Genomic DNA, 22,026 nt, shown 5'->3' with positions numbered 1-22,026 from the left:
GATACTTTGCAGCAATCAGAAAAGAGGCAAACATTTCATTTTGTGTTTGACTTGTGGTACTCTTGCTTTCGATGGTTACTATCTGTAAAAAATGATTTTGCCTGGTCAGAAAAAGTAAGAAAAATTGAAACCTCAGACATAAATTCCAGATGATACAAATTTATTCCATCTGAAACACAAAATCGAGATTGGACAGAAATATTTGCCTATTTTTCTGATTGGATTGGTAAGAAAACAACAAAGGCACGTTTCGCAATAACCTCCTACTGCAGCTTTTCCTTTGCTTTATCGATGTGGTGCGAAATTAGAGATGCTTCTCCAACAGGGCCAGTGGCGCAATGGATAACGCATCTGACTATGGATCAGAAGATTGTAGGTTCGACTCCTATCTGGCTCGAGAAAGTTGCCATGATCGTATAGTGGTGAGTACTCTGCGTTGTGGCCGCAGCAACCCCGGTTCGAATCCGTGTCATGGCATTTTGTGGTTTCTTCACACAGCTTTAAAGTTGGTTTTGGATACTTTGCAGCAATCAGAAAAGAGGCAAACATTTCATTTTGTGTTTGACTTGTGGTACTCTTGCTTTCGATGGTTACTATCTGTAAAAAATGATTTTGCCTGGTCAGAAAAAGTGAGAAAAATTGAAACCTCAGACATAAATTCCAGATGATACAAATTTATTCCATCTGAAACACAAAATCGAGATTGGACAGAAATATTTGCCTATTTTTCTGATTGGATTGGTAAAAAAACAACAAAGGCACGTTTCGCAATAACCTCCTGCTGCAGCTTTTCCTTTGCTTTATCGATGTGGTGCGAAAGTAGTGGTGCGAAAGTAGAGGTGCTTCTCCAACAGGGCCAGTGGCACAATGGATAACGCATCTGACTAGGGATCAGCAGATTGTAGGTTCGACTCTTATCTGGCTCGAGAAAGTTGCCATGATCGTATAGTGGTGAGTACTCTGCGTTGTGGCCGCAGCAACCCCGATTCGAATCCGGGTCATGGCATTTTGTGGTTTCTTCACACAGCTTTAAAGTTGGTTTTGGATACTTTGCAGCAATCAGAAAAGAGGCAAACATTTCATTTTGTGTTTGACTTGTGGTACTCTTGCTTTCGATGGTTACTATCTGTAAAAAATGATTTTGCCTGGTCAGAAAAAGTGAGAAAAATTGAAACCTCAGACATAAATTCCAGATGATACAAATTTATTCCATCTGAAACACAAAATCGAGATTGGACAGAAATATTTGCCTATTTTTCTGATTGGATTGGTAAGAAAACAACAAAGGCACGTTTCGCAATAACCTCCTGCTGCAGCTTTTCCTTTGCTTTATCGATGTGGTGCGAAAGTAGTGGTGCGAAAGTAGAGGTGCTTCTACAACAGGGCCAGTGGCACAATAGCTAATGCATCTGACTACGGATCGGAAGATTGTAGGTTCGACTCCTATCTGGCTCGAGAAAGTTGCCATGATCGTATAGTGGTGAGTACTCTGCGTTGTGGCCGCAGCAACCCCGGTTCGAATCCGGGTCATGGCATTTTGTGGTTTCTTCACACAGCTTTAAAGTTGGTTTTGGATACTTTGCAGCAATCAGAAAAAAACAAACATTTCATTTTGTATTTGACTTGTGGTACTCTTGCTGTGGTGCGAAAGTAGTGGTGCGAAAGTAGAGGTGCTTCTCCAACAGGGCCAGTGGCGCAATGGATAACGCATCTGACTACTGATCAGAAGATTGTAGGTTCGACTCCTATCTGGCTCGAGAAAGTTGCCATGATCGTATAGTGGTGAGTACTCTGCGTTGTGGCCGCAGCAACCCCGGGTCGAATCCGGGTCATGGCATTTTGTGGTTTCTTCACACAGCTTTAAAGTTGGTTTTGGATACTTTGCAGCAATCAGAAAAGAGGCAAACATTTCATTTTGTGTTTGACTTGTGGTACTCTTGCTTTCGATGGTTACTATCTGTAAAAAATGATTTTGCCTGGTCAGAAAAAGTGAGAAAAATTGAAACCTCAGACATAAATTCCAGATGATACAAATTTATTCCATCTGAAACACAAAATCGAGATTGGACAGAAATATTTGCCTATTTTTCTGATTGGATTGGTAAGAAAACAACAAAGGCACGTTTCGCAATAACCTCCTGCTGCAGCTTTTCCTTTGCTTTATCGATGTGGTGCGAAAGTAGTGGTGCGAAAGTAGAGGTGCTTCTCCAACAGGGCCAGTGGCGCAATGGATAACGCATCTGACTACGGATCAGAAGATTGTAGGTTCGACTCCAATCTGGCTCGAGAAAGTTGCCATGATTGTAAAGTGGTGAGTACTCTGCGTTGTGGCCGCAGCAACCCCGGTTCGAATCCGGGTCATGGCATTTTGTGGTTTCTTCACACAGCTTTAAAGTTGGTTTTGGATACTTTGCAGCAATCAGAAAAGAGGCAAACATTTCATTTTGTGTTTGACTTGTGGTACTCTTGCTTTCGATGGTTACTATCTGTAAAAAATGATTTTGCCTGGTCAGAAAAAGTGAGAAAAATTGAAACCTCAGACATAAATTCCAGATGATACAAATTTATTCCATCTGAAACACAAAATCGAGATTGGACAGTAATATTTGCCTATTTTTCTGATTGGATTGGTAAGAAAACAACAAAGGCATGTTTCGCAATAACCTCCTGCTGCAGCTTTTCCTTTGCTTTATCGATGTGGTGCGAAAGTAGTGGTGCGAAAGTAGAGGTGCTTCTCCAACAGGGCCAGTGGCGCAATGGATAACGCATCTGACTACGGATCAGAAGATTGTAGGTTCGACTCCTATCTGGCTCGAGAAAGTTGCCATGATCGTATAGTGGTGAGTACTCTGCGTTGTGGCCGCAGCAACCCCGGGTCGAATCCGGGTCATGGCATTTTGTGGTTTCTTCACACAGCTTTAAAGTTGGTTTTGGATACTTTGCAGCAATCAGAAAAGAGGCAAACATTTCATTTTGTGTTTGACTTGTGGTACTCTTGCTTTCGATGGTTACTATCTGTAAAAAATGATTTTGCCTGGTCAGAAAAAGTGAGAAAAATTGAAACCTCAGACATAAATTCCAGATGATACAAATTTATTCCATCTGAAACACAAAATCGAGATTGGACAGAAATATTTGCCTATTTTTCTGATTGGATTGGTAAGAAAACAACAAAGGCACGTTTTGCAATAACCTCCTGCTGCAGCTTTTCCTTTGCTTTATCGATGTGGTGCGAAAGTAGTGGTGCGAAAGTAGAGGTGCTTCTCCAACAGGGCCAGTGGCGCAATGGATAACGCATCTGACTACGGATCAGAAGATTGTAGGTTCGACTCCTATCTGGCTCGAGAAAGTTGCCATGATCGTATAGTGGTGAGTACTCTGCGTTGTGGCCGCAGCAACCCCGGTTCGAATCCGGGTCATGGCATTTTGTGGTTTCTTCACACAGCTTTAAAGTTGGTTTTGGATACTTTGCAGCAATCAGAAAAGAGGCAAACATTTCTTTTTGTGTTTGACTTGTGGTACTCTTGCTTTCGATGGTTACTATCTGTAAAAAATGATTTTGCCTGGTCAGAAAAAGTGAGAAAAATTGAAACCTCAGACATAAATTCCAGATGATAAAAATTTATTCCATCTGAAACACAAAATCGAGATTGGACAGAAATATTTGCCTATTTTTCTGATTGGATTGGTAAGAAAACAACAAAGGCACGTTTCGCAATAACCTCCTGCTGCAGCTTTTCCTTTGCTTTATCGATGTGGTGCGAAAGTCGTGGTGCGAAAGGAGAGGTGCTTCTCCAACAGGGCCAGTGGCGCAATGGATAACGCATCTGACTACGGATCAGAAGATTGTAGGTTTGACTCCTATCTGGCTCGAGAAAGTTGCCATGATCGTATAGTGATGAGTACTCTGCGTTGTGGCCACAGCAACCCCGGTTCAATTCCGGGTCATGGCATTTTGTGGTTTCTTCACACAGCTTTAAAGTTGGTTTTGGATACTTTGCAGCAATCAGAAAAGAGGCAAACATTTCATTTTGTGTTTGACTTGTGGTACTCTTGCTTTCGATGGTTACTATCTGTAAAAAATGATTTTGCCTGGTCAGAAAAAGTGAGAAAAATTGAAACCTCAGACATAAATTCCAGATGATACAAATTTATTCCATCTGAAACACAAAATCGAGATTGGACAGAAATATTTGCCTATTTTTCTGATTGGATTGGTAAGAAAACAACAAAGGCACGTTTCGCAATAACCTCCTGCTGCAGCTTTTCCTTTGCTTTATCGATGTGGTGCGAAAGTAGTGGTGCGAAAGTAGAGGTGCTTCTCCAACAGGGCCAGTGGCGCAATGGATAACGCATCTGACTATGGATTAGAAGATTGTAGGTTCGACTCCTATCTGTCTCGAGAAAGTTGCCATGATTGTATAGTGGTGAGTACTCTGCGTTGTGGCCGCAGCAACCCTGGTTCGAATCCGGGTTATGGCATTTTGTGGTTTCTTCACACAGCTTTAAAGTTGGTTTTGGATACTTTGCAGCAATCAGAAAAGAGGCAAACATTTCATTTTGTGTTTGACTTGTGGTACTCTTGCTTTCGATGGTTACTATCTGTAAAAAATGATTTTTCCTGGTCAGAAAAAGTGAGAAAAATTGAAACCTCAGACATAAATTCCAGATGATACAAATTTATTCCATCTGAAACACAAAATCGAGATTGGACAGAAATATTTGCCTATTTTTCTGATTGGATTGGTAAGAAAACAACAAAGGCACGTTTCGCAATAACCTCCTGCTGCAGCTTTTCCTTTGCTTTATCGATGTGGTGCGAAAGTAGTGGTGCGAAAGTAGAGGTACTTCTCCAACAGGGCCAGTGGCGCAATGGATAACGCATCTGACTACGGATCAGAAGATTGTAGGTTCGACTCCTATCTGGCTCGAGAAAGTTGCCATGATCGTATAGTGGTGAGTACTCTGCGTTGTGGCCGCAGCATCCCCGGTTCAAATCCGGGTCATGGCATTTTGTGGTTTCTTCACACAGCTTTAAAGTTGGTTTTGGATACTTTGCAGCAATCAGAAAAGAAGCAAACATTTCATTTTGTGTTTGACTTGTGGTACTCTTGCTTTCGATGGTTACTATCTGTAAAAAATGATTTTGCCTGGTCAGAAAAAGTGAGAAAAATTGAAACCTCAGACATAAATTCCAGATGATACAAATTTATTCCATCTGAAACACAAAATCGAGATTGGACAGAAATATTTGCCTATTTTTCTGATTGGATTGGTAAGAAAACAACAAAGGCACGTTTCGCAATAACCTCCTGCTGCAGCTTTTCCTTTGCTTTATCGATGTGGTGCGAAAGTAGTGGTGCGAAAGTAGAAGTACTTCTCCAACAGGGCCAGTGGCGCAATGGATAACGCATCTGACTACGGATCAAAAGATTGTAGGTTCGACTCCTATCTGGCTCGAGAAAGTTGCCATGATCGTATAGTGGTGAGTACTCTGCGTTGTGGCCGCAGCATCCCCGGTTCAAATCCGGGTCATGGCATTTTGTGGTTTCTTCACACAGCTTTAAAGTTGGTTTTGGATACTTTGCAGCAATCAGAAAAGAAGCAAACATTTCATTTTGTGTTTGACTTGTGGTACTCTTGCTTTCGATGGTTACTATCTGTAAAAAATGATTTTGCCTGGTCAGAAAAAGTGAGAAAAATTTAAACCTCAGACATAAATTCCAGATGATACAAATTTATTCCATCTGAAACACAAAATCGAGATTGGACAGAAATATTTGCCTATTTTTCTGATTGGATTGGTAAGAAAACAACAAAGGCACGTTTCGCAATAACCTCCTGCTGCAGCTTTTCCTTTGCTTTATCGATGTGGTGCGAAAGTAGTGGTGCGAAAGTAGATGTGCTTCTCCAACAGGGCCAGTGGCGCAATGGATAACGCATCTGACTTCGGATTAGAAGATTGTAGATTCGACTCCTATCTGGCTCGAGAAAGTTGCCATGATCGTATAGTGGTGAGTACTCTGCGTTGTGGCCGCAGCAACCCCGGTTCGAATCCGGGTCATGGCATTTTGTGGTTTCTTCACACAGCTTTAAAGTTGGTTTTGGATACTTTGCAGCAATCAGAAAAGAGGCAAACATTTCATTTTGTGTTTGACTTGTGGTACTCTTGCTTTTGATGGTTACTATCTGTAAAAAATGATTTTGCCTGGTCAGAAAAAGTGAGAAATTGAAACCTCAGACATACATTCCAGATGATACAAATTTATTCCATCTGAAACACAAAATCGAGATTGGACAGAAATATTTGCCTATTTTTCTGATTGGATTGGTAAGAAAACAACAAAGGCACGTTTCGCAATAACCTCCTGCTGCAGCTTTTCCTTTGCTTTATCGATGTGGTGCGAAAGTAGTGGTGCGAAAGTAGAGGTGCTTCTCCAACAGGGCCAGTGGCGCAAAGGATAACGCATCTGACTACGGATCAGAAGATTGTAGGTTCGACTCCTATCTGGCTCGAGAAAATTGCCATGATTGTATAGTGGTGAGTACTCTGCGTTGTGGCCGCAGCAACCCCAGTTCGAATCTGGGTCATGGCATTTTGTGGTTTCTTCACACAGCTTTAAAGTTGGTTTTGGATACTTTGCAGCAATCAGAAAAGAGGCAAACATTTCATTTTGTGTTTGACTTGTGGTACTCTTGCTTTCGATGGTTACTATCTGTAAAAAATGATTTTGCCTGGTCAGAAAAAGTGAGAAAAATTGAAACCTCAGACATAAATTCCAGATGATACAAATTTATTCCATCTGAAACACAAAATCGAGATTGGACAGAAATATTTGCCTATTTTTCTGATTGGATTGGTAAGAAAACAACAAAGGCACGTTTCGCAATAACCTCCTGCTGCAGCTTTTCCTTTGCTTTATCGATGTGGTGCGAAAGTAGTGGTGCGAAAGTAGAGGTGCTTCTCCAACAGGGCCAGTGGCGCAATGGATAACGCATCTGACTATGGATCAGAAGATTGTAGGTTCGACTCCTATCTGGCTCGAGAAAGTTGCCATGATCGTATAGTGGTGAATACTCTGCGTTGTGGCCGCAGCATCCCCGGTTCAAATCCGGGTCATGGCATTTTGTGGTTTCTTCACACAGCTTTAAAGTTGGTTTTGGATACTTTGCAGCAATCAGAAAAGAGGCAAACATTTCATTTTGTGTTTGACTTGTGGTACTCTTGCTTTCGATGGTTACTATCTGTAAAAAATGATTTTGCCTGGTCAGAAAAAGTGAGAAAAATTGAAACCTCAGACATAAATTCCAGATGATACAAATTTATTCCATCTGAAACACAAAATCGAGATTGGACAGAAATATTTGCCTATTTTTCTGATTGGATTGGTAAGAAAACAACAAAGGCACGTTTCGCAATAACCTCCTGCTGCAGCTTTTCCTTTGCTTTATCGATGTGGTGCGAAAGTAGTGGTGCGAAAGTAGAGGTGCTTCTCCAACAGGGCCAGTGGCGCAATGGAAAACGCATCTGACTACGGATCAGAAGATGGTAGGTTTGACTCCTATCTGGCTCGAGAAAGTTGCCATGATCGTATAGTGGTGAGTACTCTGCGTTGTGGCCGCAGCAACCCCGGTTCGAAACCGGATCATGGCATTTTGTGGTTTCTTCACACAGCTTTAAAGTTGGTTTTGGATACTTTGCAGCAATCAGAAAAGAGGCAAACATTTCATTTTGTGTTTGACTTGTGGTACTCTTGCTTTCAATGGTTACTATCTGTAAAAAATGATTTTGCCTGGTCAGAAAAAGTGAGAAAAATTGAAACCTCAGACATAAATTCCAGATGATACAAATTTATTCCATCTGAAACACAAAATCGAGATTGGACAGAAATATTTGCCTATTTTTCTGATTTGATTGGTAAGAAAACAACAAAGGCACGTTTCGCAATAACCTCCTGCTGCAGCTTTTCCTTTGCTTTATCGATGTGGTGCGAAAGTAGTGGTGCGAAAGTAGAGGAGTTTCTCCAACAGGTCCAGTGGAGCAATGGATAACGCATCTGACTACAGATCAGAAGATTGTAGGTTCGACTCCTATCTGGCTCGAGAAAGTTGCCATGATCGTATAGTGGTGAGTACTCTGCGTTGTGGCCACAGCAACCGCGGTTCGAAACCGGGTCATGGCATTTTGTGGTTTCTTCACACAGCTTTAAAGTTGGTTTTGGATACTTTGCAGCAATCAGAAAAGAGGCAAACATTTCATTTTGTGTTTGACTTGTGGTACTCTTGCTTTCGATGGTTACTATCTGTAAAAAATGATTTTGCCTGGTCAGAAAAAGTGAGAAAAATTGAAACTTCAGACATAAATTCCAGATGATACAAATTTATTCCATCTGAAACACAAAATCGAGATTGGACAGAAATATTTGCCTATTTTTCTGATTGGATTGGTAAGAAAACAACAAAGGCACGTTTCGCAATAACCTCCTGCTGCAGCTTTTCCTTTGCTTTATCGATGTGGTGCGAAAGTAGTGGTGCGAAAGTAGAGGAGCTTCTCCAACAGGGCCAGTGGAGCAATGGATAACGCATCTGACTACAGATCAGAAGATTGTAGGTTCGACTCCTATCTGGCTCGAGAAAGTTGCCATGATCGTATAGTGGTGAGTACCCTGCGTTGTGGCCGCAGCAACCCCGGTTCGAATCCGGGTCATGGCATTTTGTGGTTTCTTCACACAGCTTTAAAGTTGGTTTTGGATACTTTGCAGCAATCAGAAAAGAGGCAAACATTTCATTTTGTGTTTGACTTGTGGTACTCTTGCTTTCGATGGTTACTATCTGTAAAAAATGATTTTGCCTAGTCAGAAAAAGTGAGAAAAATTAAAACCTCAGACATAAATTCCAGATGATACAAATTTATTCCATCTGAAACACAAAATCGAGATTGGACAGAAATATTTGCCTATTTTTCTGATTGGATTGGTAAGAAAACAACAAAGGCACGTTTCGCAATAACCTCCTGCTGCAGCTTTTCCTTTGCTTTATCGATGTGGTGCGAAAGTAGTGGTGCGAAAGTAGAGGTGCTTCTCCAACACGGCCAGTGGCGCAATGGATAACACAGCTGACTACGGATCAGAAGATTGTAGGTTCGACTCCTATCTGGCTCGAGAAAGTTGCCATGATCGTATAGTGGTGAGTACTCTGCGTTGTGGCCACAGCAACCCCGGTTCGATTCCGGGTCATGGCATTTTGTGGTTTCTTCAAACAGCTTTAAAGTTGGTTTTGGATACTTTGCAGCAATCAGAAAAGAGGCAAACATTTCATTTTGTGTTTGACTTGTGGTAATCTTGCTTTCGATGGTTACTATCTGTAAAAAATGATTTTGCCTGGTCAGAAAAAGTGAGAAAAATTGAAACCTCAGACATAAATTCCAGATGATACAAACTTATTCCATCTGAAACACAAAATCGAGATTGGACAGAAATATTTGCCTATTTTTCTGATTGGATTGGTAAGAAAACAACAAAGGCACGTTTCGCAATAACCTCCTGCTGCAGCTTTTCCTTTGCTTTATCGATGTGGTGCGAAAGTAGTGGAGCGAAAGTAGAGGTGCTTCTCCAACAGGGCCAGTGTCGCAATGGATAACGCATCTGACTACGGATCAGAAGATTGTAGGTTCGACTCCTATCTGGCTCGAGAAAGTTGCCATGATCGTATAGTGGTGAGTACTCTGCGTTGTAGCCGCAGCAACCCCGGTTCGAATCCGGGCATGGCATTTTGTGGTTTCTTCACACAGCTTTAAAGTTGGTTTTGGATACTTTGCAGCAATCAGAAAAGAGGCAAACATTTCATTTTGTGTTTGACTTGTGGTACTCTTGCTTTCGATGGTTACTATCTGTAAAAAATGATTTTGCCTGGTCAGAAAAAGTGAGAAAAATTGAAACCTCAGACATAAATTCCAGATGATACAAATTTATTCCATCTGAAACACAAAATCGAGATTGGACAGAAATATTTGCCTATTTTTCTGATTGGATTGGTAAGAAAACAACAAAGGCACGTTTCGCAATAACCTCCTGCTGCAGCTTTTCCTTTGCTTTATCGATGTGGTGCGAAAGTAGTGGTGCGAAAGTAGAGGTGCTTCTCCAACAGGGCCAGTGGCGCAATGGATAACGCATCTGACTACGGATCAGAAGATTGTAGGTTCGACTCCTATCTGGCTCGAGAAAGTTGCCATGATCGTATAGTGGTGAGTACTCTGCGTTGTGGCCGCAGCAACCCCAGTTTGAATCCGGGTCATGGCATTTTGTGGTTTCTTCACACAGCTTTAAAGTTGGTTTTGGATACTTTGCAGCAATCAGAAAAGAGGCAAACATTTCATTTTGTGTTTGACTTGTGGTACTCTTGCTTTCGATGGTTACTATCTGTAAAAAATGATTTTGCCTGGTCAGAAAAAGTGAGAAAAATTGAAACCTCAGACATAAATTCCAGATGATACAAATTTATTCCATCTGAAACACAAAAACGAGATTGGACAGAAATATTTGCCTATTTTTCTGATTGGATTGGTAAGAAAACAACAAAGGCACGTTTCGCAATAACCTCCTGCTGCAGCTTTTCCTTTGCAATATCGATGTGGTGCGAAAGTAGTGGTGCGAAAGTAGAGGTGCTTCTCCAACAGGGCCAGTGGCGTAATGGATAACGCATCTGACTACGGATCAGAAGATTGTAGGTTCGACTCCTACCTGGCTCGAGAAAGTTGCCATGATCGTATAGTGGTGAGTACTCTGCGTTGTGGCCGCAGCAACCCCGGTTCAAATCCGGATCATGGCATTTTGTGGTTTCTTCACACAGCTTTAAAGTTGGTTTTGGATACTTTGCAGCAATCAGAAAAGAGGCAAACATTTCATTTTGTGTTTGACTTGTGGTACTCTTGCTTTCGATGGTTACTATCTGTAAAAAATGATTTTGCCTGGTCAGAAAAAGTGAGAAAAATAGAAACCTCAGACATAAATTCCAGATGATACAAATTTATTCCATCTGAAACACAAAATCGAGATTGGACAGAAATATTTGCCTATTTTTCTGATTGGATTGGTAAGAAAACAACAAAGGCACGTTTCGCAATAACCTCCTGCTGCAGCTTTTCCTTTGCTTTATCGATGTGGTGCGAAAGTAGTGGTGCGAAAGTAGAGGTGCTTCTCCAACAGGGCCAGTGGCGCAATGGATAACGCATCTGACTACGGATCAGAAGATTGTAGGTTCGACTCCTATCTGGCTCGAGAAAGTTGCCATGATCGAATAGTGGTGAGTACTCTGCGTTGTGGCTGCAGCAACCCCGGTTCAAATCCGGATCATGGCATTTTGTGGTTTCTTCACACAGCTTTAAAGTTGGTTTTGGATACTTTGCAGCAATCAGAAAAGAGGCAAACATTTCATTTTGTGTTTGACTTGTGGTACTCTTGCTTTCGATGGTTACTATGTGTAAAAAATGATTTTGCCTGGTCAGAAAAAGTGAGAAAAATTGAAACCTCAGACATAAATTCCAGATGATACAAATTTATTCCATCTGAAACACAAAATTGAGATTGGACAGAAATATTTGCCTATTTTTCTGATTGGATTGGTAAGAAAACAACAAAGGCACGTTTCGCAATAACCTCCTGCTGCAGCTTTTCCTTTGCTTTATCGATGTGGTGCGAAAGTAGTGGTGCGAAAGTAGAGGTGCTTCTCCAACAGGGCCAGTGGCGCAAAGGATAACGCATCTGACTATGGATCAGAAGATTGTAGGTTCGACTCCTATCTGGCTCGAGAAAGTTGCCATGATCGTATAGTGGTGAGTACTCTGCGTTGTGGCCGCAGCAACCCCGGTTCGAATCCGGGTCATGGCATTTTGTGGTTTCTTCACACAGCTTTAAAGTTGGTTTTGGATACTTTGCAGCAATCAGAAAAGAGGCAAACATTTCATTTTGTGTTTGACTTGTGGTACTCTTGCTTTCGATGGTTACTATCTGTAAAAAATGATTTTGCCTGGTCAGAAAAAGTGAGAAAAATTGAAACCTCAGACATAAATTCCAGATGATACAAATTTATTCCATCTGAAACACAAAATCGAGATTGGACAGAAATATTTGCCTATTTTTCTGATTGGATTGGTAAGAAAACAACAAAGGCACGTTTCGCAATAACCTCCTGCTGCAGCTTTTCCTTTGCAATATCGATGTGGTGCGAAAGTAGTGGTGCGAAAGTAGAGGTGCTTCTCCAACAGGGCCAGTGGCGCAATGGATAACGCATCTGACTACGGATCAGAAGATTGTAGGTTCGACTCCTACCTGGCTCGAGAAAGTTGCCATGATCGTATAGTGGTGAGTACTCTGCGTTGTGGCCGCAGCAACCCCGGTTCAAATCCGGATCATGGCATTTTGTGGTTTCTTCACACAGCTTTAAAGTTGGTTTTGGATACTTTGCAGCAATCAGAAAAGAGGCAAACATTTCATTTTGTGTTTGACTTGTGGTACTCTTGCTTTCGATGGTTACTATCTGTAAAAAATGATTTTGCCTGGTCAGAAAAAGTGAGAAAAATAGAAACCTCAGACATAAATTCCAGATGATACAAATTTATTCCATCTGAAACACAAAATCGAGATTGGACAGAAATATTTGCCTATTTTTCTGATTGGATTGGTAAGAAAACAACAAAGGCACGTTTCGCAATAACCTCCTGCTGCAGCTTTTCCTTTGCTTTATCGATGTGGTGCGAAAGTAGTGGTGCGAAAGTAGAGGTGCTTCTCCAACAGGGCCAGTGGCGCAATGGATAACGCATCTGACTACGGATCAGAAGATTGTAGGTTCGACTCCTATCTGGCTCGAGAAAGTTGCCATGATCGAATAGTGGTGAGTACTCTGCGTTGTGGCTGCAGCAACCCCGGTTCAAATCCGGATCATGGCATTTTGTGGTTTCTTCACACAGCTTTAAAGTTGGTTTTGGATACTTTGCAGCAATCAGAAAAGAGGCAAACATTTCATTTTGTGTTTGACTTGTGGTACTCTTGCTTTCGATGGTTACTATGTGTAAAAAATGATTTTGCCTGGTCAGAAAAAGTGAGAAAAATTGAAACCTCAGACATAAATTCCAGATGATACAAATTTATTCCATCTGAAACACAAAATTGAGATTGGACAGAAATATTTGCCTATTTTTCTGATTGGATTGGTAAGAAAACAACAAAGGCACGTTTCGCAATAACCTCCTGCTGCAGCTTTTCCTTTGCTTTATCGATGTGGTGCGAAAGTAGTGGTGCGAAAGTAGAGGTGCTTCTCCAACAGGGCCAGTGGCGCAAAGGATAACGCATCTGACTATGGATCAGAAGATTGTAGGTTCGACTCCTATCTGGCTCGAGAAAGTTGCCATGATCGTATAGTGGTGAGTACTCTGCGTTGTGGCCGCAGCAACCCCGGTTCGAATCCGGGTCATGGCATTTTGTGGTTTCTTCACACAGCTTTAAAGTTGGTTTTGGATACTTTGCAGCAATCAGAAAAGAGGCAAACATTTCATTTTGTGTTTGACTTGTGGTACTCTTGCTTTCGATGGTTACTATCTGTAAAAAATGATTTTGCCTGGTCAGAAAAAGTGAGAAAAATTGAAACCTCAGACATAAATTCCAGATGATACAAATTTATTCCATCTGAAACACAAAATCGAGATTGGACAGAAATATTTGCCTATTTTTCTGATTGGATTGGTAAGAAAACAACAAAGGCACGTTTCACAATAACCTCCTGCTGCAGCTTTTCCTTTGCTTTATCGATGTGGTGCGAAAGTAGTGGTGCGAAAGTAGAGGTACTTCTCCAACAGGGCCAGTGGCCCAATGGATAATGCATCTGACTACGGATCAGAAGATTGTAGGTTCGACTCATATCTGGCTTGAGAAAGTTGCCATGATCGTATAGTGGTGAGTACTCTGCGTTGTGGCCGCAGCAACCCCGGTTCGAATCCTTGTCATGGCATTTTGTGGTTTCTTCACACAGCTTTAAAGTTGGTTTTGGATACTTTGCAGCAATCAGAAAAGAGGCAAACATTTCATTTTGTGTTTGACTTGTGGTACTCTTGCTTTCGATGGTTACTATCTGTAAAAAATGATTTTGCCTGGTCAGAAAAAGTGAGAAAAATTGAAACCTCAGACATAAATTCCAGATGATACAAATTTATTCCATCTGAAACACAAAATCGAGATTGGACAGAAATATTTGCCTATTTTTCTGATTGGATTGGTAAGAAAACAACAAAGGCACGTTTCGCAATAACCTCCTGCTGCAGCTTTTCCTTTGCTTTATCGATGTGGTGCGAAAGCAGTGGTGCGAAAGTAGAGGTGCTTCTCCAACAGGGCCAGTGGCGCAATGGATAATGCATCTGACTACGGATCAGAAGATTGTAGGTTCGACTCCTATCTGGCTCGAGAAAGTTGCCATGATCGTATAGTGGTGAGTACTCTGCGTTGTGGCCGCAGCAACCCCGGTTCGAATCCGGGTCATGGCGTTTTGTGGTTTCTTCACACAGCTTTAAAGTTGGTTTTGGATACTTTGCAGCAATCAGAAAAGAGGCAAACATTTCATTTTGTGTTTGACTTGTGGTACTCTTGCTTTCGATGGTTACTATCTGTAAAAAATGATTTTGCCTGGTCAGAAAAAGTGAGAAAAATTGAAACTTCAGACATAAATTCCAGATGATACAAATTTATTCCATCTGAAACACAAAATCGAGATTGGACAGAAATATTTGCCTATTTTTCTGATTGGATTGGTAAGAAAACAACAAAGGCACGTTTCGCAATAACCTCCTGCTGCAGCTTTTCCTTTGCTTTATCGATGTGGTGCGAAAGTAGTGGTGCGAAAGTAGAGGAGCTTCTCCAACAGGGCCAGTGGAGCAATGGATAACGCATCTGACTACAGATCAGAAGATTGTAGGTTCGACTCCTATCTGGCTCGAGAAAGTTGCCATGATCGTATAGTGGTGAGTACCCTGCGTTGTGGCCGCAGCAACCCCGGTTCGAATCCGGGTCATGGCATTTTGTGGTTTCTTCACACAGCTTTAAAGTTGGTTTTGGATACTTTGCAGCAATCAGAAAAGAGGCAAACATTTCATTTTGTGTTTGACTTGTGGTACTCTTGCTTTCGATGGTTACTATCTGTAAAAAATGATTTTGCCTGGTCAGAAAAAGTGAGAAAAATTGAAACCTCAGACATAAATTCCAGATGATACAAATTTATTCCATCTGAAACACAAAATCGAGATTGGACAGAAATATTTGCCTATTTTTCTGATTGGATTGGTAAGAAAACAACAAAGGCACGTTTCGCAATAACCTCCTGCTGCAGCTTTTCCTTTGCTTTATCGATGTGGTGCGAAAGTAGTGGTGCGAAAGTAGAGGTGCTTCTCCAACAGGGCCAGTGGCGCAATGGATAACACAGCTGACTACGGATCAGAAGATTGTAGGTTCGACTCCTATCTGGCTCGAGAAAGTTGCCATGATCGTATAGTGGTGAGTACTCTGCGTTGTGGCCGCAGCGATTCCGGGTCATGGCATTTTGTGGTTTCTTCACACAGCTTTAAAGTTGGTTTTGGATACTTTGCAGCAATCAGAAAAGAGGCAAACATTTCATTTTGTGTTTGACTTGTGATAATCTTGCTTTCGATGGTTACTATCTGTAAAAAATGATTTTGCCTGGTCAGAAAAAGTGAGAAAAATTGAAACCTCAGACATAAATTCCAGATGATACAAATTTATTCCATCTGAAACACAAAATCGAGATTGGACAGAAATATTTGCCTATTTTTCTGATTGGATTGGTAAGAAAACAACAAAGGCACGTTTCGCAATAACCTCCTGCTGCAGCTTTTCCTTTGCTTTATCGATGTGGTGCGAAAGTAGTGGAGCGAAAGTAGAGGTGCTTCTCCAACAGGGCCAGTGTCGCAATGGATAACGCATCTGACTACGGATCAGAAGATTGTAGGTTCGACTCCTATCTGGCTCGAGAAAGTTGCCATGATCGTATAGTGGTGAGTACTCTGCGTTGTAGCCGCAGCAACCCCGGTTCGAATCCGGGCATGGCATTTTGTGGTTTCTTCACACAGCTTTAAAGTTGGTTTTGGATACTTTGCAGCAATCAGAAAAGAGGCAAACATTTCATTTTGTGTTTGACTTGTGGTACTCTTGCTTTCGATGGTTACTATCTGTAAAAAATGATTTTGCCTGGTCAGAAAAAGTGAGAAAAATTGAAACCTCAGACATAAATTCCAGATGATACAAATTTATTCCATCTGAAACACAAAATCGAGATTGGACAGAAATATTTGCCTATTTTTCTGATTGGATTGGTAAGAAAACAACAAAGGCACGTTTCGCAATAACCTCCTGCTGCAGCTTTTCCTTTGCTTTATCGATGTGGTGCGAAAGTAGTGGTGCGAAAGTAGAGGTGCTTCTCCAACAGGGCCAGTGGCGCAATGGATAACGCATCTGACTACGGATCAGAAGATTGTAGGTTCGACTCCTATCTGGCTCGAGAAAGTTGCCATGATCGTATAGTGGTGAGTACTCTGCGTTGTGGCCGCAGCAACCCCGGTTCAAATCCGGATCATGGCATTTTGTGGTTTCTTCACACAGCTTTAAATTTGGTTTTGGATACTTTGCAGCAATCAGAAAAGAGGCAAACATTTCATTTTGTGTTTGACTTGTGGTACTCTTGCTTTCGATGGTTACTATCTGTAAAAAATGATTTTGCCTGGTCAGAAAAAGTGAGAAAAATAGAAACCTCAGACATAAATTCCAGATGATACAAATTTATTCCATCTGAAACACAAAATCGAGATTGGACAGAAATATTTGCCTATTTTTCTGATTGGATTGGTAAGAAAACAACAAAGGCACGTTTCGCAATAACCTCCTGATGCAGCTTTTCCTTTGCTTTATCGATGTGGTGCGAAAGTAGTGGTGCGAAAGTAGAGGTGCTTCTCCAACAGGGCCAGTGGCGCAATGGATAACGCATCTGACTACGGATCTGAAGATTGTAGGTTCGACTCCTATCTGGCTCGAGAAAGTTGCCATGATCGAATAGTGGTGAGTACTCTGCGTTGTGGCTGCAGCAACCCCGGTTCAAATCCGGATCATGGCATTTTGTGGTTTCTTCACACAGCTTTAAAGTTGGTTTTGGATACTTTGCAGCAATCAGAAAAGAGGCAAACATTTCATTTTGTGTTTGACTTGTGGTACTCTTGCTTTCGATGGTTACTATCTGTAAAAAATGATTTTGCCTGGTGAGAAAAAGTGAGAAAAATTGAAACCTCAGACATAAATTCCAGATGATACAAATTTATTCCATCTGAAACACAAAATCGAGATTGGACAGAAATATTTGCCTATTTTTCTGATTGGATTGGTAAGAAAACAACAAAGGCACGTTTCGCAATAACCTCCTGCTGCAGCTTTTCCTTTGCTTTATCGATGTGGTGCGAAAGTAGTGGTGCGAAAGTAGAGGTGCTTCTCCAACAGAGCCAGTGGCGCAATGGTTAACGCATCTGACTACGGATCAGAAGATTGTAGGTTCGACTCCTATTTGGCTCGAGAAAGTTGCCATGATAGTATAGTGGTGAGTACTCTGCGTTGTGGCCGCAGCAACCCCGGTTCGAATCCGGGTCATGGCATTTTGTGGTTTCTTCACACAGCTTTAAAGTTGGTTTTGGATACTTTGCAGCAATCAGAAAAGAGGCAAACATTTAATTTTGTGTTTGACTTGTGGTACTCTTGCTTTCGATGGTTACTATCTGTAAAAAATGATTTTGCCTGGTCAGAAAAAGTGAGAAAAATTGAAACCTCAGACATAAATTCCAGATGATACAAATTTATTCCATCTGAAACACAAAATCGAGATTGGACAGAAATATTTGCCTATTTTTCTGATTGGATTGGTAAGAAAACAACAAAGGCACGTTTCGCAATAACCTCCTGCTGCAGCTTTTCCTTTGCTTTATCGATGTGGTGCGAAAGTAGTGGTGCGAAAGTAGAGGTGCTTCTCCAACAGGGCCAGTGGCGCAATGGATAATGCATCTGACTACGGATCAGAAGATTGTAGGTTCGACTCCTATCTGGCTCGAGAAAGTTGCCATGATCGTATAGTGGTGAGTACTTTGCGTTGTGGCCGCAGCAACCCCGGTTCGAATCCGGGTCATGGCATTTTGTGGTTTCTTCACACAGCTTTAAAGTTGGTTTTGGATACTTTGCAGCAATCAGAAAAGAGGCAAACATTTCATTTTGTGTTTGACTTGTGGTACTCTTGCTTTCGATGGTTACTATGTGTAAAAAATGATTTTGCCTGGTCAGAAAAAGTGAGAAAAATTGAAACCTCAGACATAAATTCCAGATGATACAAATTTATTCCATCTGAAACACAAAATCGAGATTGGACAGAAATATTTGCCTATTTTTCTGATTGGATTGGTAAGAAAACAACAAAGGCACGTTTCGCAATAACCTCCTGCTGCAGCTTTTCCTTTGCTTTATCGATGTGGTGCGAAAGTAGTGGAGCGAAAGTAGAGGTGCTTCTCCAACAGGGCCAGTGTCGCAATGGATAACGCATCTGACTACGGATCAGAAGATTGTAGGTTCGACTCCTATCTGGCTCGAGAAAGTTGCCATGATCGTATAGTGGTGAGTACTCTGCGTTGTAGCCGCAGCAACCCCGGTTCGAATCCGGGCATGGCATTTTGTGGTTTCTTCACACAGCTTTAAAGTTGGTTTTGGATACTTTGCAGCAATCAGAAAAGAGGCAAACATTTCATTTTGTGTTTGACTTGTGGTACTCTTGCTTTCGATGGTTACTATCTGTAAAAAATGATTTTGCCTGGTCAGAAAAAGTGAGAAAAATTGAAACCTCAGACATAAATTCCAGATGATACAAATTTATTCCATCTGAAACACAAAATCGAGATTGGACAGAAATATTTGCCTATTTTTCTGATTGGATTGGTAAGAAAACAACAAAGGCACGTTTCGCAATAACCTCCTGCTGCAGCTTTTCCTTTGCTTTATCGATGTGGTGCGAAAGTAGTGGTGCGAAAGTAGAGGTGCTTCTCCAACAGGGCCAGTGGCGCAATGGATAACGCATCTGACTACGGATCAGAAGATTGTAGGTTCGACTCCTATCTGGCTCGAGAAAGTTGCCATGATCGTATAGTGGTGAGTACTCTGCGTTGTGGCCGCAGCAACCCCGGTTCAAATCCGGATCATGGCATTTTGTGGTTTCTTCACACAGCTTTAAATTTGGTTTTGGATACTTTGCAGCAATCAGAAAAGAGGCAAACATTTCATTTTGTGTTTGACTTGTGGTACTCTTGCTTTCGATGGTTACTATCTGTAAAAAATGATTTTGCCTGGTCAGAAAAAGTGAGAAAAATAGAAACCTCAGACATAAATTCCAGATGATACAAATTTATTCCATCTGAAACACAAAATCGAGATTGGACAGAAATATTTGCCTATTTTTCTGATTGGATTGGTAAGAAAACAACAAAGGCACGTTTCGCAATAACCTCCTGATGCAGCTTTTCCTTTGCTTTATCGATGTGGTGCGAAAGTAGTGGTGCGAAAGTAGAGGTGCTTCTCCAACAGGGCCAGTGGCGCAATGGATAACGCATCTGACTACGGATCTGAAGATTGTAGGTTCGACTCCTATCTGGCTCGAGAAAGTTGCCATGATCGAATAGTGGTGAGTACTCTGCGTTGTGGCTGCAGCAACCCCGGTTCAAATCCGGATCATGGCATTTTGTGGTTTCTTCACACAGCTTTAAAGTTGGTTTTGGATACTTTGCAGCAATCAGAAAAGAGGCAAACATTTCATTTTGTGTTTGACTTGTGGTACTCTTGCTTTCGATGGTTACTATCTGTAAAAAATGATTTTGCCTGGTGAGAAAAAGTGAGAAAAATTGAAACCTCAGACATAAATTCCAGATGATACAAATTTATTCCATCTGAAACACAAAATCGAGATTGGACAGAAATATTTGCCTATTTTTCTGATTGGATTGGTAAGAAAACAACAAAGGCACGTTTCGCAATAACCTCCTGCTGCAGCTTTTCCTTTGCTTTATCGATGTGGTGCGAAAGTAGTGGTGCGAAAGTAGAGGTGCTTCTCCAACAGAGCCAGTGGCGCAATGGTTAACGCATCTGACTACGGATCAGAAGATTGTAGGTTCGACTCCTATTTGGCTCGAGAAAGTTGCCATGATAGTATAGTGGTGAGTACTCTGCGTTGTGGCCGCAGCAACCCCGGTTCGAATCCGGGTCATGGCATTTTGTGGTTTCTTCACACAGCTTTAAAGTTGGTTTTGGATACTTTGCAGCAATCAGAAAAGAGGCAAACATTTAATTTTGTGTTTGACTTGTGGTACTCTTGCTTTCGATGGTTACTATCTGTAAAAAATGATTTTGCCTGGTCAGAAAAAGTGAGAAAAATTGAAACCTCAGACATAAATTCCAGATGATACAAATTTATTCCATCTGAAACACAAAATCGAGATTGGACAGAAATATTTGCCTATTTTTCTGATTGGATTGGTAAGAAAACAACAAAGGCACGTTTCGCAATAACCTCCTGCTGCAGCTTTTCCTTTGCTTTATCGATGTGGTGCGAAAGTAGTGGTGCGAAAGTAGAGGTGCTTCTCCAACAGGGCCAGTGGCGCAATGGATAATGCATCTGACTACGGATCAGAAGATTGTAGGTTCGACTCCTATCTGGCTCGAGAAAGTTGCCATGATCGTATAGTGGTGAGTACTTTGCGTTGTGGCCGCAGCAACCCCGGTTCGAATCCGGGTCATGGCATTTTGTGGTTTCTTCACACAGCTTTAAAGTTGGTTTTGGATACTTTGCAGCAATCAGAAAAGAGGCAAACATTTCATTTTGTGTTTGACTTGTGGTACTCTTGCTTTCGATGGTTACTATGTGTAAAAAATGATTTTGCCTGGTCAGAAAAAGTGAGAAAAATTGAAACCTCAGACATAAATTCCAGATGATACAAATTTATTCCATCTGAAACACAAAATCGAGATTGGACAGAAATATTTGCCTATTTTTCTGATTGGATTGGTAAGAAAACAACAAAGGCACGTTTCGCAATAACCTCCTGCTGCAGCTTTTCCTTTGCTTTATCGATGTGGTGCGAAAGTAGTGGTGCGAAAGTAGAGGTGCTTCTCCAACAGGGCCAGTGGCGCAAAGGATAACGCATCTGACTATGGATCAGAAGATTGTAGGTTTGACTCCTATCTGGCTCGAGAAAGTTGCCATGATCGTATAGTGGTGAGTACTCTGCGTTGTGGCCGCAGCAACCCCGGTTCGAATCCGGGTCATGGCATTTTGTGGTTTCTTCACACAGCTTTAAAGTTGGTTTTGGATACTTTGCAGCAATCAGAAAAGAGGCAAACATTTCATTTTGTGTTTGACTTGTGGTACTCTTGCTTTCGATGGTTACTATCTGTAAAAAATGATTTTGCCTGGTCAGAAAAAGTGAGAAAAATTGAAACCTCAGACATAAATTCCAGATGATACAAATTTATTCCATCTGAAACACAAAATCGAGATTGGACAGAAATATTTGCCTATTTTTCTGATTGGATTGGTAAGAAAACAACAAAGGCACGTTTCACAATAACCTCCTGCTGCAGCTTTTCCTTTGCTTTATCGATGTGGTGCGAAAGTAGTGGTGCGAAAGTAGAGGTGCTTCTCCAACAGGGCCAGTGGCGCAATGGATAATGCATCTGACTACGGATCAGAAGATTGTAGGTTCGACTCATATCTGGCTTGAGAAAGTTTCCATGATCGTATAGTGGTGAGTACTCTGCGTTGTGGCCGCAGCAACCCCGGTTCGAATCCTTGTCATGGCATTTTGTGGTTTCTTCACACAGCTTTAAAGTTGGTTTTGGATACTTTGCAGCAATCAGAAAAGAGGCAAACATTTCATTTTGTGTTTGACTTGTGGTACTCTTG

The 22,026-nt window shown here is 41.5% G+C and overlaps 43 non-coding genes across 43 annotated transcripts; all 43 read left to right on the top strand.

Moving 5' to 3' along the window:
- The first annotated feature begins 324 nt into the window (after window positions 1-324).
- Window positions 325-397, top strand: TRNAH-AUG (transfer RNA histidin (anticodon AUG)). The gene has a single exon. It is a non-coding gene; the product is annotated as a tRNA-His (tRNA).
- A 1,066-nt stretch (window positions 398-1,463) lies between these two features.
- Window positions 1,464-1,535, top strand: TRNAH-GUG (transfer RNA histidin (anticodon GUG)). The gene has a single exon. It is a non-coding gene; the product is annotated as a tRNA-His (tRNA).
- A 149-nt stretch (window positions 1,536-1,684) lies between these two features.
- On the top strand, window positions 1,685-1,757 carry TRNAS-ACU (transfer RNA serine (anticodon ACU)). Its single transcript has one exon. It is a non-coding gene; the product is annotated as a tRNA-Ser (tRNA).
- Window positions 1,758-2,742: 985 nt separating this feature from the next.
- TRNAR-ACG (transfer RNA arginine (anticodon ACG)) lies at window positions 2,743-2,815 on the top strand. The gene has a single exon. It is a non-coding gene; the product is annotated as a tRNA-Arg (tRNA).
- A 456-nt stretch (window positions 2,816-3,271) lies between these two features.
- TRNAR-ACG (transfer RNA arginine (anticodon ACG)) lies at window positions 3,272-3,344 on the top strand. Its single transcript has one exon. It is a non-coding gene; the product is annotated as a tRNA-Arg (tRNA).
- Window positions 3,345-3,352: 8 nt separating this feature from the next.
- On the top strand, window positions 3,353-3,424 carry TRNAH-GUG (transfer RNA histidin (anticodon GUG)). Its single transcript has one exon. It is a non-coding gene; the product is annotated as a tRNA-His (tRNA).
- Window positions 3,425-3,800: 376 nt separating this feature from the next.
- Window positions 3,801-3,873, top strand: TRNAR-ACG (transfer RNA arginine (anticodon ACG)). Its single transcript has one exon. It is a non-coding gene; the product is annotated as a tRNA-Arg (tRNA).
- Window positions 3,874-4,410: 537 nt separating this feature from the next.
- On the top strand, window positions 4,411-4,482 carry TRNAH-GUG (transfer RNA histidin (anticodon GUG)). Its single transcript has one exon. It is a non-coding gene; the product is annotated as a tRNA-His (tRNA).
- Window positions 4,483-4,858: 376 nt separating this feature from the next.
- Window positions 4,859-4,931, top strand: TRNAR-ACG (transfer RNA arginine (anticodon ACG)). Its single transcript has one exon. It is a non-coding gene; the product is annotated as a tRNA-Arg (tRNA).
- Window positions 4,932-4,939: 8 nt separating this feature from the next.
- TRNAH-GUG (transfer RNA histidin (anticodon GUG)) lies at window positions 4,940-5,011 on the top strand. Its single transcript has one exon. It is a non-coding gene; the product is annotated as a tRNA-His (tRNA).
- Window positions 5,012-5,387: 376 nt separating this feature from the next.
- TRNAR-ACG (transfer RNA arginine (anticodon ACG)) lies at window positions 5,388-5,460 on the top strand. The gene has a single exon. It is a non-coding gene; the product is annotated as a tRNA-Arg (tRNA).
- Window positions 5,461-5,468: 8 nt separating this feature from the next.
- TRNAH-GUG (transfer RNA histidin (anticodon GUG)) lies at window positions 5,469-5,540 on the top strand. Its single transcript has one exon. It is a non-coding gene; the product is annotated as a tRNA-His (tRNA).
- A 457-nt stretch (window positions 5,541-5,997) lies between these two features.
- Window positions 5,998-6,069, top strand: TRNAH-GUG (transfer RNA histidin (anticodon GUG)). Its single transcript has one exon. It is a non-coding gene; the product is annotated as a tRNA-His (tRNA).
- A 374-nt stretch (window positions 6,070-6,443) lies between these two features.
- TRNAR-ACG (transfer RNA arginine (anticodon ACG)) lies at window positions 6,444-6,516 on the top strand. The gene has a single exon. It is a non-coding gene; the product is annotated as a tRNA-Arg (tRNA).
- Window positions 6,517-6,524: 8 nt separating this feature from the next.
- TRNAH-GUG (transfer RNA histidin (anticodon GUG)) lies at window positions 6,525-6,596 on the top strand. Its single transcript has one exon. It is a non-coding gene; the product is annotated as a tRNA-His (tRNA).
- A 376-nt stretch (window positions 6,597-6,972) lies between these two features.
- On the top strand, window positions 6,973-7,045 carry TRNAH-AUG (transfer RNA histidin (anticodon AUG)). The gene has a single exon. It is a non-coding gene; the product is annotated as a tRNA-His (tRNA).
- Window positions 7,046-7,053: 8 nt separating this feature from the next.
- TRNAH-GUG (transfer RNA histidin (anticodon GUG)) lies at window positions 7,054-7,125 on the top strand. Its single transcript has one exon. It is a non-coding gene; the product is annotated as a tRNA-His (tRNA).
- Window positions 7,126-8,640: 1,515 nt separating this feature from the next.
- On the top strand, window positions 8,641-8,712 carry TRNAH-GUG (transfer RNA histidin (anticodon GUG)). Its single transcript has one exon. It is a non-coding gene; the product is annotated as a tRNA-His (tRNA).
- A 1,433-nt stretch (window positions 8,713-10,145) lies between these two features.
- TRNAR-ACG (transfer RNA arginine (anticodon ACG)) lies at window positions 10,146-10,218 on the top strand. The gene has a single exon. It is a non-coding gene; the product is annotated as a tRNA-Arg (tRNA).
- A 456-nt stretch (window positions 10,219-10,674) lies between these two features.
- Window positions 10,675-10,747, top strand: TRNAR-ACG (transfer RNA arginine (anticodon ACG)). The gene has a single exon. It is a non-coding gene; the product is annotated as a tRNA-Arg (tRNA).
- A 456-nt stretch (window positions 10,748-11,203) lies between these two features.
- Window positions 11,204-11,276, top strand: TRNAR-ACG (transfer RNA arginine (anticodon ACG)). The gene has a single exon. It is a non-coding gene; the product is annotated as a tRNA-Arg (tRNA).
- Window positions 11,277-11,732: 456 nt separating this feature from the next.
- Window positions 11,733-11,805, top strand: TRNAH-AUG (transfer RNA histidin (anticodon AUG)). The gene has a single exon. It is a non-coding gene; the product is annotated as a tRNA-His (tRNA).
- Window positions 11,806-11,813: 8 nt separating this feature from the next.
- TRNAH-GUG (transfer RNA histidin (anticodon GUG)) lies at window positions 11,814-11,885 on the top strand. The gene has a single exon. It is a non-coding gene; the product is annotated as a tRNA-His (tRNA).
- Window positions 11,886-12,261: 376 nt separating this feature from the next.
- On the top strand, window positions 12,262-12,334 carry TRNAR-ACG (transfer RNA arginine (anticodon ACG)). The gene has a single exon. It is a non-coding gene; the product is annotated as a tRNA-Arg (tRNA).
- A 456-nt stretch (window positions 12,335-12,790) lies between these two features.
- Window positions 12,791-12,863, top strand: TRNAR-ACG (transfer RNA arginine (anticodon ACG)). Its single transcript has one exon. It is a non-coding gene; the product is annotated as a tRNA-Arg (tRNA).
- A 456-nt stretch (window positions 12,864-13,319) lies between these two features.
- On the top strand, window positions 13,320-13,392 carry TRNAH-AUG (transfer RNA histidin (anticodon AUG)). The gene has a single exon. It is a non-coding gene; the product is annotated as a tRNA-His (tRNA).
- Window positions 13,393-13,400: 8 nt separating this feature from the next.
- TRNAH-GUG (transfer RNA histidin (anticodon GUG)) lies at window positions 13,401-13,472 on the top strand. The gene has a single exon. It is a non-coding gene; the product is annotated as a tRNA-His (tRNA).
- Window positions 13,473-14,377: 905 nt separating this feature from the next.
- TRNAR-ACG (transfer RNA arginine (anticodon ACG)) lies at window positions 14,378-14,450 on the top strand. Its single transcript has one exon. It is a non-coding gene; the product is annotated as a tRNA-Arg (tRNA).
- An 8-nt stretch (window positions 14,451-14,458) lies between these two features.
- TRNAH-GUG (transfer RNA histidin (anticodon GUG)) lies at window positions 14,459-14,530 on the top strand. The gene has a single exon. It is a non-coding gene; the product is annotated as a tRNA-His (tRNA).
- Window positions 14,531-14,987: 457 nt separating this feature from the next.
- Window positions 14,988-15,059, top strand: TRNAH-GUG (transfer RNA histidin (anticodon GUG)). Its single transcript has one exon. It is a non-coding gene; the product is annotated as a tRNA-His (tRNA).
- Window positions 15,060-16,481: 1,422 nt separating this feature from the next.
- On the top strand, window positions 16,482-16,554 carry TRNAR-ACG (transfer RNA arginine (anticodon ACG)). The gene has a single exon. It is a non-coding gene; the product is annotated as a tRNA-Arg (tRNA).
- Window positions 16,555-17,010: 456 nt separating this feature from the next.
- On the top strand, window positions 17,011-17,083 carry TRNAR-ACG (transfer RNA arginine (anticodon ACG)). Its single transcript has one exon. It is a non-coding gene; the product is annotated as a tRNA-Arg (tRNA).
- Window positions 17,084-17,539: 456 nt separating this feature from the next.
- On the top strand, window positions 17,540-17,612 carry TRNAR-ACG (transfer RNA arginine (anticodon ACG)). The gene has a single exon. It is a non-coding gene; the product is annotated as a tRNA-Arg (tRNA).
- An 8-nt stretch (window positions 17,613-17,620) lies between these two features.
- On the top strand, window positions 17,621-17,692 carry TRNAH-GUG (transfer RNA histidin (anticodon GUG)). The gene has a single exon. It is a non-coding gene; the product is annotated as a tRNA-His (tRNA).
- Window positions 17,693-18,068: 376 nt separating this feature from the next.
- TRNAR-ACG (transfer RNA arginine (anticodon ACG)) lies at window positions 18,069-18,141 on the top strand. The gene has a single exon. It is a non-coding gene; the product is annotated as a tRNA-Arg (tRNA).
- An 8-nt stretch (window positions 18,142-18,149) lies between these two features.
- TRNAH-GUG (transfer RNA histidin (anticodon GUG)) lies at window positions 18,150-18,221 on the top strand. Its single transcript has one exon. It is a non-coding gene; the product is annotated as a tRNA-His (tRNA).
- A 904-nt stretch (window positions 18,222-19,125) lies between these two features.
- TRNAR-ACG (transfer RNA arginine (anticodon ACG)) lies at window positions 19,126-19,198 on the top strand. Its single transcript has one exon. It is a non-coding gene; the product is annotated as a tRNA-Arg (tRNA).
- A 456-nt stretch (window positions 19,199-19,654) lies between these two features.
- Window positions 19,655-19,727, top strand: TRNAR-ACG (transfer RNA arginine (anticodon ACG)). The gene has a single exon. It is a non-coding gene; the product is annotated as a tRNA-Arg (tRNA).
- A 456-nt stretch (window positions 19,728-20,183) lies between these two features.
- Window positions 20,184-20,256, top strand: TRNAR-ACG (transfer RNA arginine (anticodon ACG)). The gene has a single exon. It is a non-coding gene; the product is annotated as a tRNA-Arg (tRNA).
- Window positions 20,257-20,264: 8 nt separating this feature from the next.
- Window positions 20,265-20,336, top strand: TRNAH-GUG (transfer RNA histidin (anticodon GUG)). Its single transcript has one exon. It is a non-coding gene; the product is annotated as a tRNA-His (tRNA).
- Window positions 20,337-20,712: 376 nt separating this feature from the next.
- TRNAR-ACG (transfer RNA arginine (anticodon ACG)) lies at window positions 20,713-20,785 on the top strand. The gene has a single exon. It is a non-coding gene; the product is annotated as a tRNA-Arg (tRNA).
- An 8-nt stretch (window positions 20,786-20,793) lies between these two features.
- On the top strand, window positions 20,794-20,865 carry TRNAH-GUG (transfer RNA histidin (anticodon GUG)). Its single transcript has one exon. It is a non-coding gene; the product is annotated as a tRNA-His (tRNA).
- A 457-nt stretch (window positions 20,866-21,322) lies between these two features.
- TRNAH-GUG (transfer RNA histidin (anticodon GUG)) lies at window positions 21,323-21,394 on the top strand. The gene has a single exon. It is a non-coding gene; the product is annotated as a tRNA-His (tRNA).
- Window positions 21,395-22,026: the final 632 nt, after the last annotated feature.

The sequence above is a fragment of the Anomaloglossus baeobatrachus genome, chromosome 4 (genome assembly GCF_048569485.1).
Source record: "Anomaloglossus baeobatrachus isolate aAnoBae1 chromosome 4, aAnoBae1.hap1, whole genome shotgun sequence".
Taxonomy (NCBI): Eukaryota; Metazoa; Chordata; class Amphibia; order Anura; family Aromobatidae; genus Anomaloglossus; species Anomaloglossus baeobatrachus.
Note: the sequence above shows the minus strand (reverse complement) of the source record. Positions and strands in the feature narration are given on the sequence as shown.